This window comes from Rutidosis leptorrhynchoides, chromosome 9 (assembly GCF_046630445.1).
Source record: "Rutidosis leptorrhynchoides isolate AG116_Rl617_1_P2 chromosome 9, CSIRO_AGI_Rlap_v1, whole genome shotgun sequence".
Lineage (NCBI taxonomy): Eukaryota > Viridiplantae > Streptophyta > Magnoliopsida > Asterales > Asteraceae > Rutidosis > Rutidosis leptorrhynchoides.
Window position 1 is genome coordinate 72,587,108 of NC_092341.1, and position 18,857 is coordinate 72,605,964.

An 18,857-nucleotide genomic window follows, 5' to 3' on the forward strand; every position below is an offset into this window, starting at 1 on the left:
ACACACAATGGACGTTAAGGATAGACAACCGAATATTTTAGAAGACCTACCCGGGGACATGATTGATGAAATCTTGTCTAGAGTCGGTCAGAGTTCATCGGCATAATTATTTATGGCGAAATTAGTTTGTCAAACATTTGAAAGACGTTCCAGGCATGCCTTAGTTTATAAAAGGCTTTCCTTTAATAGATGGGGTATATCACATTGGGAAGACCATAAGTTACGTCGTGTTTTCTTTAAAGCATTGAATGCGGGAAACCCAGATGTAATTTTATGCTATGGGTTGAGAGCCTATTTTGACTCTACCTATCGCAACATAGGACTTCGTTCTTTAGAAAGAGCTTCAAACATGCAACATAAAGAAGCATGTTATGTCTACGGGTTAGTAATGTTCGCTTCTCACCAAATCGAGAAAAAGAACATAGGATTGCAACTACTAAATAAAACATTCCCACAAGTGACGGATTCAGTAGTTGGGGTGAGAAACAAGGTTTTTAGATTGTTACGGGGCTGTTGGGCATTACGTAACCCCCGTCCTTTTGACGACGTTACAACATGCTGTCTTGCTAATGGTCACAAAGGTTATTTTTCACAAGACCAAGGATGGGAAATAATACTAGTAAAACCCGAATGCATGACTTGTTTCTGGACTTATGAATTACGTGTCTTTATTGCCTTTGCTGAATGACTTGCGTATTAACTAGAATTGTCTTCACAACTGCCTTGTATCAAAGTTATTGTGTAATATATTTCATGCTATATGTAAAATAGCAGTATTGTAAGTTTATAAAGTATTGTATAAAAGTTTGAATGCGAAATATTAATGTAATCAGTTTTTCATATAGAATTGTAGTAGTTGAATTGTATGTTAGCTACTAAGTATGGACTTAACGGGTAGGTACTACCCGAATGAAAAATTATAAAACGCTAATATGAAGAAAAAGCTTTTATAAATAAGTTCATATTATGCTACGATATACTATTGACTACTCTTAAAAATTCTATGTGATTAACTCAATTCTTTTGGCTATTTTTGAAGGAAATGGCACCGACGACTAGTCAGAACTTGAACATGAGCGAGGAAGACTTCTGTGCTTTCCTTGCAGCAAATATAGCCATAGTACAGGATGCAATGCAAAAAAACAACAATAACTCAGGGTCTAGCAGTGGAGTTAACTCCACAGGAAACCGTGTAGGATGCTCCTAAAAGGCTTTCACTGCTTGTAAACCTCTGGAATTCGATGGAACTGACGGACTAGTCGTACTGAAATGATGGACTGAGAAGGTCGAATATGTGTTTGCTATAAGCAAATGTGCTGAAGAAGACAAGGTAAAGTACGCCACGCATACCTTCACAGGTACCGCGTTAACATGGTGGAACACCTAACTCGAACAAGTGGGACAAGATGCTGCTTACGCACTACCGTGGTCAGCATTCAAACACTTGATGAATGAGCAGTACCGTCCCAGAAACGAAGTCAATAAGCTCAAGACAGAGCTTAGGAAATTACGAACGCAAGGATTTAAAATTACCACGTACGAAAGACGATTCACCGAGTTATGTTTATTGTGTCCAAGAGTGTTCGAAGATGAAGAAGAGCAGATCGATGCATTTGTAAAGGAGTTAACAGAGAGAATTCAGGAGGATGTGAGTGCGAGTGCGCCCACCTCAATGCAAAAGGCAAGCTGAATGGCTCACAAACTTATAAACCAGATCGAGGGAAGGATTAAAGAGCAGGCGGCCGAGGAGGTTAAAATGAAACAAGTCAAGAGAAAGTGGGAAGAAAATAATGACAAGGGTCATCAAAACAATAACAGTAACTATCACTTCAACAATCAACACAACAATCACAATTTCAACCGCACCATTTTTCGTAACAACAAACGCAACAACAACCATCACAACAACAACAACTACAACAACCATCCCAACAATAATAACAACCGTAACAACAACAAGAATCAGAAAAATTCATGCCAAAGGTGTGAAGAGTACCATCCGACTGGGTTCTGCACAACAACTTGCACCAAGTGTAAGAGAACTGGTCATGGTGCGGCGAAGTGTGAAGTCTACAGACCAATGACCAACAGAATTAAAGGAACAAATAATGTCAGGACAAATAATGTCGGAACAAAGAATGCCGCCATTATTTGTTATGGATGTGGGAAACCGGGCCACTTAAGGACTAACTGCCCGAACCAATGGAATACTAATGGACAAGGCCACGGAAGAGTTTTCAATATTAATGCGGTAGAAGCACAATGTAGTGACCCGAACTTTTCCATGTTTATATATATATTAAATGAAATTGTTATTTACATGATTAAGTGTTTCCAACATGTTAAGCAATCAAACTTGTTAAGACTTGATTAATTGAAATAGGTTTCATATAGACAATTGACCACCCAAGTTGACCGGTGATTCACGAACGTTAAAACTTGTAAAAACTATACGATGACATATATGGTTATATATATAGTTAACATGATTTTATTATAAGTATGTATCTCATTAGGTATTTTAACAATGAGTTATATACATAAAAATGAGACTATTAATTTAAGAAACTCGAAAACGATATATATAACGATTATCGTTATAACAACGTCTTACTAGGTACATATGAATCATATTAAGATATTGATACACTTGGTTAATTATGTTAAATGATAAGTAAATATATTATTAAGTGTATTAACAATGAAATACATATGTAAAAATAAGACTACTAACTTAATGATTTCGAAACGAGACATATATGTAACGATTATCGTTGTAACGACATTTAACTGTATATATATCATACTAAGATATATTATATATCATAATATCATGATAATATAACAATTTAACATCTCATTTGTTATAATAAATAATGGGTTAACAACATTCAACAAGATCGTTAACCTAAAGGTTTCAAAACAACATTTACATGTAACGACTAACGATGACTTAACGACTCAGTTAAAATGTATATACATGTAGTGTTTTAATATGTATTCATACACTTTTGAAAGACTTCAAGACACTTATCAAAATACTTCTACTTAACAAAAATGCTTACAATTACATCCTCGTTCAGTTTCATCAACAATTCTACTCGTATGCACCCGTATTCGTACTCGTACAATACACAGCTTTTAGATGTATGTACTATTGGTATATACACTCCAATGATCAGCTCTTAGTAGCCTATGTGAGTCACCTAACACATGTGGGAACCATCATTTGGAAACTAGCATAAAATATCTCATAAAATTACAAAAATATGAGTAATCATTCATGACTTATTTACATGAAAACAAAATTACATATCCTTTATATCTAATCCATACACCAACGACCAAAAACACCTACAAACACTTTCATTCTTCAATTTTCTTCATCTAATTGATCTCTCTCAAGTTCTATCTTCAAGTTCTAAGTGTTCTTCATAAATTCCAAAAGTTCTAGTTTCATAAAATCAAGAATACTTCCAAGATTGCAAGTTTACTTCCAAGTTTTCTAAATCCATTCCAAGTAATCATCCAAGATCAAGAAACCTTTGTTACTTACAGTAGGTTATCTTTATAATACAAGGTAATAATCATATTCAAACTTTAATTCAATTTCTATAACTATAACAATCTTATTTCGAGTGGAAATCTTACTTGAAATTGTTTTCGTGTCATGATTCTGCTTCAAGAACTTTCAAGCCATCCAAGGATCCTTTGAAGCTAGATCTATTTTTCTCATTGCCAGTAGGTTTATCCAAGGAACTTGAGGTAGTAATGATGTTCATAACATCATTTGATTCATACATAAAAAACTGTCTTATTCAACATTATAAACTTGTAATCACTAGAACATAGTTTAGTTAATTCTAAACTTGTTCGCAAATAAAGTTAATCCTTCTAACTAGACTTTTAAAATCAACTAAAAACATGTTATATATCTATATGATATGCTAACTTAATGATTTAAAACCTGGAAACACGAAAAATACCGTAAAACCGGATTTACGCCGTCGTAGTAACACCGCGGGCTGTTTTGGTTAGTTAATTAAAAACTATGATAAACTTTGATTTAAAAGTTGTTATTCTGGGAAAATGATTTTTATTATGAACATGAAACTATATCCAAAAATTATGGTTAAACTCAAAGTGGAAGTATGTTTTCTAAAATGGTCATCTAGACGTCGTTCTTTCGACTGAAATGACTACCTTTACAAAAACGACTTGTAACTTATTTTTCTGACTATAAACCTATACTTTTTATGTTTAGATTCATAAAATAGAGTTCAATATGAAACCATAGCAATTTGATTCACTCAAAAAGGATTTAAAATGAAGAAGTTATGGGTAAAACAAGATTGGATAATTTTTCTCATTTTAGCTACGTGAAAATTGGTAACAAATCTATTCCAACCATAACTTAATCAACTTGTATTGTATATTATGTAATCTTGAGATACCATAGACACGTATACAATGTTTCGACCTATCATGTTGACACATCTATATATATTTCGGAACAACCATCGACACTCTATATGTGAATGTTGGAGTTAGCTATACAGGGTTGAGGTTGATTCCAAAATATATATAGTTTGAGTTGTGATCAATACTGAGATACGTATACACTGGGTCGTGGATTGATTCAAGATAATATTTATCGATTTATTTCTGTACATCTAACTGTGGACAACTAGTTGTAGGTTACTAACGAGGACAGCTGACTTAATAAACTTAAAACATCAAAATATATTAAAAGTGTTGTAAATATATTTTGAACATACTTTGATATATATGTATATATTGTTATAGGTTCGTGAATCAACCAGTGGCCAAGTCTTACTTCCCGACGAAGTAAAAATCTGTGAAAGTGAGTTATAGTCCCACTTTTAAAATCTAATATTTTTGGGATGAGAATACATGCAGGTTTTATAAATGATTTACAAAATAGACACAAGTACATGAAACTACATTCTATGGTTGAATTATCGAAATCGAATATGCCCTTTTTATTAAGTCTGGTAATCTAAGAATTAGGGAACAGACACCCTAATTGACGCGAATCCTAAAGATAGATCTATTGGGCCTAACAAACCCCATCCAAAGTACCAGATGCTTTAGTACTTCGAAATTTATATCATATCCGAAGGGTGTCCCGGAATGATGGGGATATTCTTATATATGTATCTTGTTAATGTCGGTTACCAGGTGTTCACCATATGAATGATTTTTATCTCTATGTATGGGATGTGTATTGAAATATGAAATCTTGTGGTCTATTGTTACGATTTGATATATATAGGTTAAACCTATAACTCACCAACATTTTTGTTGACGTTTAAAGCATGTTTATTCTCAGGTGAATACTAAGAGCTTCCGCTATTGCATACTAAAATAAGGATAAGATTTGGAGTCCATGTTTGTATAATATTGTGTAAAAACTGCATTCAAGAAACTGATTTCGATGTAACATATTTGTATTGTAAACCATTATGTAATGGTCGTGTGTAAACATGATATTTTAGATTATCATTATTTGATAATCTACGTAAAGCTTTTTAAACCTTTATTTATGAAATAAAGGTTATGGTTTGTTTTAAAAATGAATGCAGTCTTTGAAAAATGTCTCATATAGAGGTCAAAACCTCGCAACGAAATCAATTAATATGGAACATTTTTAATCAATAAGAACGGGACATTTCAGTTGGTATCAGAGCGTTGGTCTTATGGAACCAGAATTTTGCATTAGTGTGTCTTATCGAGTTTTTTAGGATGCATTAGTGAGTCTGGACTTCGACCGTGTTTACTTGAAAAAGGATTGCTTAACAAATTTTGTTGGAAACTATATATTTTTAACATGTGAATATTATGTGATATATTAATCTCTTAACGCGTTTAATATTATGTGATAGATGTCTACCTCTAGAACAAGTCCCATTAACTCACCTAATAATAATGAAGAGTCAAATGTAAATTGGAATGATTCGTGGACTGATTCACAAGTTCCCGAAGAGGAACCGGAAGAAGAGTCGGAACCGGAAGAAGAATCAGAACCGGAAGAGGAGGAACCGGAGGAGGAAATAGAACCGGTGGGGGAAATAATAAAACGGTTAAGTAAAAGAAAATCCTCAACCAACCGACCAAGGTTAATTATGGTCAATGGTGTTTCCGCCAAGGAAGCAAAATATTGGGAGGATTACCAATTTTCCGATGAATCGGATTCCGACGAGAATTCCGATGATGTTATAGAAATTACCCCAACTGAATTTAAAAAGGCAAAAGAAAATAATAAGGGAAAGGGCATAAAAATAGAGAAATCTAATTCCAACCCCGATGAACTTTATATGTATCGTCAACCCCCGAAGCCCTTAAGTTGTAACAATGACCCGGGAACCTCTAAACCACCAGGTTTTTCTAAACCGTTGTGGAAAACGACAGCTCGTATTAGGGGAACATCATATATCCCTAGAAACTTGGCAAAACGAACCAAAACCGAAGAAGAAGAAATGAGCTAGTCGGAATAAGATAGTTGTATTCGTGTGGTGTAATATATGTAATATAGTGTGCTTATGCTTTATGATATATGTAAAAATTGCTTGTATTAATAAGTATTTTTTTTATGAATCTAACTCTTGTCTATTTTACAGTATAAAAACACAAAATGGATAGACAACCCAATATTTTAAGAGACCTACCCGGAGACATGATTGATGAAATCTTGTCTAGAGTCGATCAGAATTCTTCGACACAACTATTTACGGCGAAATCAGTTTGTAAGACATTCGAAGAACGTTCCAAGAATGTCTTGGTTTATAAGAGACTTTCGTTTGAAAGATGGGGGATATCACATTGGGAAACCCATAAGTTACGATGTGTTTACTTTGACGCATATATTGCGGGGAACCCAAATGCTATTTTACGCAACGGGTTAAGAAATTATTTTGACTCAATGTATCCGAATATAGGACTTCATGATTTAGAAAAAGTGGCTAACATGCAACATAAAGAAGCATGCTATGCTTACGGGTTAGTAATGTTCGCTTCTCACCAAAGTGAGAAAAAGAACATCGGGCTACAACTATTAAACAAAACGTTCCCACAAGTGACGGAGTCGGTAATTGGGGTAAGAAATGAGGTTTTTAGGTTATTACGAGACTGTTGGTCATTACGTAACCCTCGTCCCTTTGACGACGTTACAACACGCTGTCTTATCAACGGCCATAACGGTTATGTTCCACAAGACCAAGGATGGGAAGTAGTCCTAGTAAAACCAGAATGCATGACTTGTTTCTGGACGTATGAATTACGTGTCTTTATTGCCTTTGCTGAACGACTTGTGTACTAGCTAGAATTATCTTCACAACTATCTTGTATCAAAGTTATTGTGTGCTATATTTCATGCTTTATGTAAAATAAGAGGTATTGTAAGTTTGTAAAATATTGTATAAAAGTTTGAACGCGAAATATTATTATAATCAGTTTTTCATATAGAATTGTAGTAGTTGAATTGTATATTAGCTACTAAGTATGAACTTAACGGGTAGGTACTACCCGAATTTAAACTTATAAAACGTTAATATGAAGAAAAATCTTTTATAAATGAGTTCATATTATGCTACGAAATACTATTAACTACTCTTAATATTCTGTATGATTAACTTGTTCCATTTGACTATTTTGAAGGAAATGGCACCGACTACTCGACACACCGTGAATATGAATGAAGAGGAATTCCGTACTTTTCTAGCTTCAAACATAGCCGCAGTACAGGCTGTGCTACATACCAACAATAACCTTGGATCAAGCAGTACAGGAAATCGTGTAGGATGCACCTACAAAGAATTTACTGCCTGCAAACCTTTGGAATTTGATGGAACCGAAGGACCAATCGGATTGAAACGGTGGACTGAGAAGGTCGAATCAGTGTTTGCCATAAGTAAGTGTACTGAAGAGGTCAAAGTGAAGTACGCTATGCATACCTTCACAGGTTCTGCATTAACATGGTGGAATACCTATCTAGAGCAAGTGGGACAAGATGATGCGTACGCACTACCGTGGTCAGCATTCAAGCACTTGATGAACGAGAAGTACCGTCCCAGAACCGAGGTCAATAAGCTCAAGACAGAACTTAGAGGGTTACGAACCCAAGGATTTGATATTACCAATTACGAAAGACGATTCACAGAATTGTGCCTATTGTGTCCGGGAGCATTCGAAGATGAGGAAGAGAAGATCGACGCGTTTGTGAAAGGATTACCGGAAAGAATCCAAGAAGATATAAGGTCACACGAGCCCGCCTCCGTACAACAGGCATGTAGAATGGCTCACAAACTAGTGAACCAGATTGAGGAAAGAATTAAAGAACAGACGGCTGAAGAGGCCAATGTGAAGCAAGTCAAAAGAAAGTGGGAGGAAAACGGTGATAAGAATCACCAATACAACAACAACAGCAATTACAATAATAATCGCAACAATTATCCCAACAATCGCAACATCAATCGCAACTACAACAAACGGCGCAACTACAACAACAACAGCAACTACAACAATCATCCCAACAACAATAACAACCGCAACAACAACAACAATCAGAAGCAGCTATGCCAAAGGTGTGAAAAGTATCACTCGGGGTTCTGCACCAAATTTTGCAACAAGTGTAAAAGAAATGGTCATAGTGCGGCGAAGTGTGAGGTCTACGGACCAGGGGTTAACAGAACGAAAGGAACAAATGGTGTCGGAACAAGTAATGGCGGAGCAAGTAGTGTCGGAGCAAGTTATGCCAATGTAGTTTGTTATAAATGTGGAAAATCGGGCCACATTATTAAAAATTGCCCGAACCAGGAGAACATGAATGGACAAGGCCGCGGAAGAGTTTTCAATATTAATGTGGCAGAGGCACAGGAAGACCCGGAGCTTGTTACGGATACGTTTCTTATTGACAATAAATTTGCTTACGTTTTATTTGATTCGGGTGCGGATAGAAGCTATATGAGTAGAGATTTTTGTGCTAAATTAAGTTGTCCATTGACGCCGTTGGATAGTAAATTTTTACTCGAATTAGCAAACGGTAAATTAATTTTAGCAGATAATATATGCCGGAATCGATAAATTAAACTGGGTAGCGAAATATTTAAGATTGATTTGATACCAGTAGAGTTAGGGAGTTTTGATGTAATAGTTGGCATGGACTGGCTGAAGAAGGTGAAAGCAGAGATCGTATGTTATAAAAATGCAATTCGCATTGTACGAGAAGGAGAACCCTTAATGGTGTACGGAGAAAAGGGCAACATGAAGCTACATCTTATTAGTAATTTGAAGGCACAAAAACTAATAAGAAAAGGTTGCTATGCTGTTCTAGCACACGTCGAGAAAGTACAAACTGAAGAAAAGAGCATCAATGATGTTCCCGTAGCAAAAAGAATTTTCCGATGTATTTCCGAAAGAATTACTGGGATTACCCCCACATCGATCCGTTGAATTTCAAATAGATCTTGTACCAGGAGCTGCACCAATAGCTCGTGCTCCTTACAGACTCGCACCCAGCGAGATGAAAGAACTGCAAAGCCAACTGCAAGAACTATTAGAACATGGTTTCATTCGACCAAGCACATCACCATGGGGAGCTCATGTTTTGCTTGTCAAGAAGAAGGATGGTACATTTAGGTTGTGTATTGACTACAGAGAGTTGAACAAACTTACCATCAAAAACCGGTATCCACTGTCGAGAATTGACGACTTATTTGATCAACTACAAGGCTCGTTGGTTTATTCAAAGATCGATTTACGTTCTGGATATCATCAAATGCGATTAAAGGAGGATGATATTCCAAAAACTGCTTTTAGGACGCGTTATGGTCATTACGAGTTTATGGTTATGCCGTTTGGATTGACTAACGCACCTGCTGTGTTCATGGACCTTATGAACCGAGTGTGTGGGCCATATCTTGACAAGTTTGTCATTGTTTTCATCGATGACATACTTATTTACTCAAAGAATGATCAAGAGCACGAAGAACATTTGACAAAAGTGCTAGAAGTATTGAGGAAAGAAAAACTGTACGCTAAGTTTTCAAAGTGTGCATTTTGGTTGGAAGAAGTTCAATTCCTCGGTCACATAGTGAACAAAGAAGGTATCCAGGTGGACCCGACAAAGATCGAAACCGTTGAAAAGTGGTAAACCCCAAAAACTCCGAAGCATATACGTCAATTTTTAGGATTGGCTGGTTACTACAGAAGATTCATCCAAGATTTCTCCAAAATAGCAAAACCCTTGACTGCATTAACGCATAAAGGGAAGAAATTTGAATGGAAGGATGAACAAGAGAAAGCGTTTCAGTTATTAAAGAAAAAGCTAACTACGGCACCTATATTGTCATTGCCTGAAGGGAATGATGATTTTGTGATTTATTGTGACGCATCAAAGCAAGGTCTCGGTTGTATATTAATGCAACGAACGAAGGTGATTGCTTATGCGTCTAGACAATTGAAGATTCACGAACAAAATTATACGACACATGATTTGGAATTAGGCGCGGTTGTTTTTGCATTAAAAACTTGGAGGCACTACTTATATGGGGTCAAAAGTATTATATATACCGACCACAAAAGTCTTCAACACATATTTAATTAGAAACAACTGAATATGAGGCAGCGTAGGTGGATTGAATTGTTGAATGATTACGACTTTGAGATTCGTTACCACCCGGGGAAGGCAAATGTGGTAGCCGACGCCTTGAGCAGAAAGGACAGAGAACCCATTCGAGTAAAATCTATGAATATAATGATTCACACTAACCTTACTACTAAAATAAAGGAGGCGCAACAAGGAGTTTTAAAAGAGGGAAATTTAAAGGATGAAATACCCAAAGGATCGGAGAAGCATCTTAATATTCGGGAAGACGGAACCCGGTATAGGGCTGAAAGAATTTGGGTACCAAAATTTGGAGATATGAGAGAAATGGTACTTAGAGAAGCTTATAAAACCAGATACTCAATACATCCTGGAACGGGGAAGATGTACAAGGATCTCAAGAAACATTTTTGGTGGCTGGGTATGAAAGCCGATGTTGCTAAATACGTAGGAGAATGTTTGACGTGTTCTAAGGTCAAAGCTGAGCATCAGAAACCATCAGGTCTACTTCAACAACCCGAAATCCCGGAATGGAAATGGGAAAATATTACCATGGATTTTATCACTAAATTGCCAAGGACTGCAAGTGGTTTTGATACTATTTGGGTAATAGTTGATCGTCTCACCAAATCAGCACACTTCCTGCCAATAAGAGAAGATGACAAGATGGAGAAGTTAGCACGACTGTATTCGAAGGAAGTCGTCTCCAGACATGGAATACCAATCTCTATTATCTCTGATAGGGATGGCAGATTTATTTCAAGATTCTGGCAGACATTACAGCAAGCATTAGGAACTCGTCTTGACATGAGTACTGCCTATCATCCACAAACTGATGGACAGAGTGAAAGAACGATACAAATGCTTGAAGACATGCTACTATCATGTGTTATTAATTTCGGAAACAGTTGGGATCGACATCTACCGTTAGCAGAATTTTCCTACAACAACAGCTACCATTCAAGCATTGAGATGGCGCCGTTTGAAGCACTTTATAGTAGAAAGTGCAGGTCTCCTATTTGTTGGAGTGAAGTGGGGGATAGACAGATTACGGGTCCGGAGATAATACAAGAAACTACCGAGAAAATCATCCAAATTCAACAAAGATTGAAAACCGCCCAGAGTCGACAAAAGAGCTACGCGGACAGTAAAAGAAAAGATATAGAGTTTGAAATTGGAGAAATGGTCATGCTTAAGGTTTCACCTTGGAAAGGCGTTGTTCGATTTGGTAAACGGGGGAAACTAAATCCAAGGTACATTGGACCATTCAAGATTATAGATCGTGTCGGACCAGTAGCTTACCAACTGGAGCTACCTCAACAACTCGCGACTGTACATAACACTTTCCACGTCTCAAATTTGAAGAAATGTTTTGCTAAAGAAGATCTCACTATTCCGTTGGACGAAATCCAAATCAATGAAAAACTTCAATTCATTGAAGAACCTGTCGAAATAATGGATCGTGAGGTTAAGAGACTTAAACAAAACAAGATACCGATTGTTAAGGTTCGATGGAATGCTCGTAGAGGACCCGAGTTCACCTGGGAGTGTGAAGATCAGATGAAAAAGAAATACCCGCATTTATTTCCAGAAGATACGTCAACACCTCCAACTGCTTAAAATTTCGGGACGAAATTTATTTAACGGGTAGGTACTGTAGTGACCCGAACTTTTCCATGTTTATATATATATTAAAAGAAATTTTTATTTACATGATTAAGTGTTTCCAACATGTTAAGCAATCAAACTTGTTAAGACTTGATTAATTGAAATAGGTTTCATATAGACAAGTGACCACCCAAGTTGACCGGTGATTCACGAACGTTAAAACTTGTAAAAACTATACGATGACATATATGGTTATATATATAGTTAACATGATTTTATTATAAGTATGTATCTCATTAGGTATTTTAACAATGAGTTATATACATAAAAATGAGACTATTAATTTAAGAAACTCGAAAACGATATATATAACGATTATCGTTATAACAACGTCTTACTAGGTACATATGAATCATATTAAGATATTGATACACTTGGTTAATTATGTTAAATGATAAGTAAATATATTATTAAGTGTATTAACAATGAAATACATATGTAAAAATAAGAATACTAACTTAATGATTTCGAAACGAGACATATATGTAACGATTATCGTTGTAACGACATTTAACTGTATATATATCATACTAAGATATATTATATATCATAATACCATGATAATATAACAATTTAACATCTCATTTTTTATAATAAATAATGGGTTAACAACATTCAACAAGATCGTTAACCTAAAGGTTTCAAAACAACATTTACATGTAACGACTAACGATGACTTAACGACTCAGTTAAAATGTATATACATGTAGTGTTTTAATATGTATTCATACACTTTTGAAAGACTTCAATACACTTATCAAAATACTTCTACTTAACAAAAATGCTTACAATTACATCCACGTTCAGTTTCATCAACAATTCTACTCGTATGCACCCGTATTCGTACTCGTACAATACACATCTTTTAGATGTATGTACTATTGGTATATACACTCCAATGATCAGCTCTTAGCAGCCCATGTGAGTCACCTAACACATGTGGAAACCATCATTTGGCAACTAGCATAAAATATCTCATAAAATTAAAAAAATATGAGTAATCATTCATGACTTATATACATGAAAACAAAATTACATATTCTTTATATCTAATCCATACACCAACGACCAAAAACACCTACAAATACTTTCATTCTTCAATTTTCTTCATCTAATTGATCTCTCTCAAGTTCTATCTTCAAGTTCTAAGTGTTCTTCATAAATTCCAAAAGTTCTAGTTTCATAAAATCAAGAATACTTCCAAGATTGCAAGTTTACTTCCAAGTTTTCTAAATCCATTCCAAGTAATCATCCAAGATCAAGAAATCTTTGTTACTTACCGTAGGTTATCTTTCTAATACAAGGTAATAACCATATTCAAACTTTAATTCAATTTCTATAACTATAACAATCTTATTTCGAGTGGAAATCTTACTTGAAATTGTTTTCGTGTCATGATTCTGCTTCAAGAACTTTCAAGCCATCCAAGGATCCTTTGAAGCTAGATCTATTTTTCTCATTTCCAGTAGGTTTATCCAAGGAACTTGAGGTAGTAATGATGTTCATAACATCATTCGATTCATACATATAAAGCTATCTTATTCGAAGGTTTAAACTTGTAATCACTAGAACATAGTTTAGTTAATTCTAAACTTGTTCGCAAATAAAAGTTAATCCTTCTAACTTGACTTTTAAAATAAACTAAACACATGTTCTATATCTATATGATATGCTAACTTAATGATTTAAAACCTGGAAACACGAAAAACACCGTAAAACCGGATTTACGCCGTCGTAGTAACACCGCGGGCTGTTTTGGGTTAGTTAATTATAAACTATGATAAACTTTGATTTAAAAGTTGTTATTCTGGGAAAATGATTTTTATTATGAACATGAAACTATATCCAAAAATTATGGTTAAACTCAAAGTGGAAGTATGTTTTCTAAAATGGTCATCTAGACGTCGTTCTTTCGACTGAAATGACTACCTTTACAAAAACGACTTGTAATTTATTTTTCTGACTATAAACCTATACTTTTTCTGTTTAGATTCATAAAATAGAGTTCAATATGAAACCATAGCAATTTGATTCACTCAAAAAGGATTTAAAATGAAGAAGTTATGGGTAAAACAAGATTGGATAATTTTTCTCATTTTAGCTACGTGAAAATTGGTAACAAATCTATTCCAACCATAACTTAATCAACTTGTATTGTATATTATGTAATCTTGAGATACCATAGACATGTATACAATATTTCGACCTATCATGTCGACACATCTATATATATTTCGAAACAACCATAGACACTCTATATGTGAATGTTGGAGTTAGCTATACAGGGTTGAGGTTGATTCCAAAATATATATAGTTTGAGTTGTGATCAATACTGAGATACGTATACACCGAGTCGTGGATTGATTCAAGATAATATTTATTGATTTATTTCTGTACATCTAACTGTGGACAACTAGTTGTAGGTTACTAACGAGGACAGCTGACTTAATAAACTTAAAACATCAAAATATATTAAAAGTGTTATAAATATATTTTGAACATACTTTGATATATATGTATATATTGTTATAGGTTCGTGAATCAACTAGTGGCCAAGTCTTACTTCCCGACGAAGTAAAAATCTGTGAAAGTGAGTTATAGTCCCACTTTTAAAATCTAATATTTTTGGGATGAGAATACATGCAGGTTTTATAAATGATTTACAAAATAGACACAAGTACGTGAAACTGCATTCTATGGTTGAATTATCGAAATCGAATATGCCCCTTTTTATTAAGTCTGGTAATCTAAGAATTATGGAACAGACACCCTAATTGACGCGAATCCTAAAGATAGATCTATTGGGCCTAACAAACCCCATCCAAAGTACCGGATGCTTTAGTACTTCGAAATTTATATCATATCCGAAGGGTGTCCCAGAATGATGGGGATATTCTTATATATGCATCTTGTTAATGTCGGTTACCAGGTGTTCACCATATGAATGATTTTTATCTCTATGTATGGGATGTGTATTGAAATATGAAATCTTGTGGCCTATTGTTACGATTTGATATATATAGGTTAAACCTATAACTCACCAACATTTTTGTTGACGTTTAAAGCATGTTTATTCTCAGGTGAATACTAAGAGCTTCCGCTGTTGCATACTAAAATAAGGACAAGATTTGGAGTCCATGTTTGTATGATATTGTGTAAAAACTGCATTCAAGAAACTGATTTCGATGTAACATATTTGTATTGTAAACCATTATGTAATGGTCGTGTGTAAACAGGATATTTTAGATTATCATTATTTGATAATCTACGTAAAGCTTTTTAAACCTTTATTTATGAAATAAAGGTTATGGTTTGTTTTAAAAATGAATGCAGTCTTTGAAAAACGTCTCATATAGAGGTCAAAACTTCGCAACAAAATCAATTAATATGGAACGTTTTTAATCAATAAGAACGGGACATTTCACACAAGAAGACCCGGAGCTTGTTACGGGTACATTTCTTATTGATGATAAACCTGCTTATGTTTTATTTGATTCGGGTGCGTATAAAAGCTATATGAGTAGAGATTTTTGTGCTAAATTAAGTGGTCCATTGACGCCTATGAATAATAAATTTTTACTCGAATTAGCAAACGTTAAATTAATTTCAGCAGATAAAATATGCCGGAATCGAGAAATTAAACTGGTTAGTGAAACGTTTAAGATTGATTTGATACCAGTAGAGTTAGGGAGTTTTGATGTGATAATTAGCATGGACTGGTTGAATAAGGAGAGCGAACAGAGATCGTATGTTACAAAAATGCAATTCGCATTGTACGAGAAAAAGAAAAACCATTAATGGTGTACAGAGAAAAGAGCAACGCGAAGCTAAATCTTATTAGTAATTTGAAGGCGCAAAAGCTAATAAGAAAAGGTTTCTATGCTATTCTTGCACATGTCGAGAAAGTACAAATCGAAGAAAAGAACATCAATGATGTTCCCGTCGCAAAAGAATTTCCCGGTGTATTTCTGAAAGAATTACTGGGACTACCTCCACACCGATCCGTTTAATTTCAAATAGATCTTGTACCAGGAGCAGCACCAATAGCTCGTGCTCCATACAGACTCGCACCCAGTGAAATGAAGAAACTCCAAAGCCAACTACAAGAACTATTAGAGCGTGGTTTCGTACGACCAAGTACATCACCATGGGGAGCTCCTGTTTTGTTTGTCAAAAAGAAGGATGGTACATTCAGGTTGTGTATCAACTACCGAGAGTTGAACAAACTTACCATCAAGAATTGTTACCCACTACCGAGAATCGACGACTTATTTGATCAACTACAAGGCTCGTCAGTTTATTCGAAGATTGATTTACGTTCTGGGTATCATCAAATGCAGGTGAAGGAGGATGATATTCCGAAGACTGCTTTCAGAATGCGTTACGGTCATTACGAGTTTATGGTTATGCCATTTGGGTTGACTAACGCACCAGCTATGTTCATGGACCTCATGAACCGAGTGTGTGGACCATACCTTAACAAGTTTGTCATTGTTTTCATCGATAACATACTCATTTACTCAAAGAATGATCAAGAGCACGAAGAACATTTGAGAAAAGTGCTAGAGTTGCTGAGGAAAGAAAAACTGTACGCTAAGTTTTCAAAGTGTGCATTTTGGTTGGAAGAAGTTCAATTCCTCGGTCACATAGTAAACAAGGAGGGTATTCAGGTGGATCCGGCAAAGATTGAAACCGTTGAAAAGTGGGAAACCCCAAAAATTCCGAAGCATATACGCCAATTTTTAGGACTGGTTGGTTACTACAGAAGGTTCATCCAAGATTTTTCCAAAATAGCAAAACCCTTGACTGCATTAACGCATAAAGGGAAGAAATTTGAATGGAAAGATGAACAGGAGAAAGCGTTTCAATTGTTGAAGAAAAAGTTAACTACGACACCTATATTGTCATTGCCTGAAGGGAATGATGATTTTGTGATATATTGTGATGCCTCAAAGCAAGGTCTCGGTTGCATATTAATGCAATGAACGAAGGTAATTGCTTATGCGTCCAGACAATTGAAGATTCATGAGCAAAATTATACGACTCACGATTTGAAATTGGGCGCTGTTACTTTTGCATTAAAGACTTGGAGACACTACTTATATGGGGTCAAAAGTATTATATATACCGACCACAAAAGTCTCCAACATATATTTAATCAGAAACAACTGAACATGAGGCAGCGTAGGTGGATTGAATTGTTAAATGATTACGATTTTGAGATTCGTTACCACCCGGGAAAGGCGAATGTGGTAGCCGATGCTTTGAGTAGAAAAGACAGAGAACCTATGCGGGTAAAAGCTATGAATATAATTATTCGTACTAACCTTACTACTCAAATAAAGGAGGCGCAACAGGGAGTTTTAAAAGAGGAAAATTTGAAGAATGAAATACCCAAAGGATCGGAAAAACATCTTAATATTCGGGAAGATGGGACCCGGTATAGGGCTGAAAGAATTTGGGTACAAAAATTTGGAGATGTGGGAGAAATGGTACTTAAGGAAGCACATAAAACCAGATATTCGATACATCCCGGAGCGGGGAAGATGTACAAAGATCTCAAGAAACACTTTTGGTGGCCGGGTATGAAAGCCGATATCGCTAAATACATAGGAGAATGTTTGACGTGTTCTAAGGTCAAAGCTGGGCATCTGAAACTATCAGGTCTACTTCAATAGCCTGAAATCCCGGAATAGAAATGGAAAAACATTACCATGGATTTCATTACTAAATTTCCAAGGACTGTGAAAGGACCCGTTCATATTCATTATAAACGATTCACAATAGTTGATTACATCGCGAGGTATTTGACCTATATATGATACATTTTACAAACGTTGCATTCGTTTTTAAAAGACAAACTTTCTTTTCATCGAAAGTTGATAGTATGCATACCATTTCATAATACATCCAACTATAATTGACGTAATAATAATCTTGATAAACTCAACGACTCGAATGCAACGTCTTTTGAAATATGTCATGAATGACTCCAAGTAATATCCTTAAAATGAGCTAATGCACAGCGAAAGATTTCTTTCATACCTGAGAATAAATATGCTTTCAAGTGTCAACCACAAGGTTGGTGAGTTCATAAGTTTATCGTAAATAATAAAATTCATCATTTTAATAGACCACAAGATTTAAATGCTGCATGGTACAAATGGGCCCGAATCCTATACTCACCTGTAATGTATATGCGATATCTTTTAAATACAGTACACCTTTCTCGTGTACGAAACCATTTTCATAATTCTTAGTAACCGTACACATATCTCGTGTACAAAATATCATACACATAACCTGTGTATAAAACCATTTTCTCGATACATAACATTCACTTTGCTTTCATTTCTTGGCTTGGTAACCGACCTTAACATATAATGCGCATCAATAATATCCCCAAAACAGAACATCTTGTCTGTATAATATATAAACTTTGAAGTACTAAACACCACGCCCACTAGCTCTTCCGTCTAGTGAACATTCTAGGTGGGGGTGTTAAACTCGGTATCTACCTTTAGGATTTGCATGAATTAGGGCCATACCCGTTTCTAATTCTTAG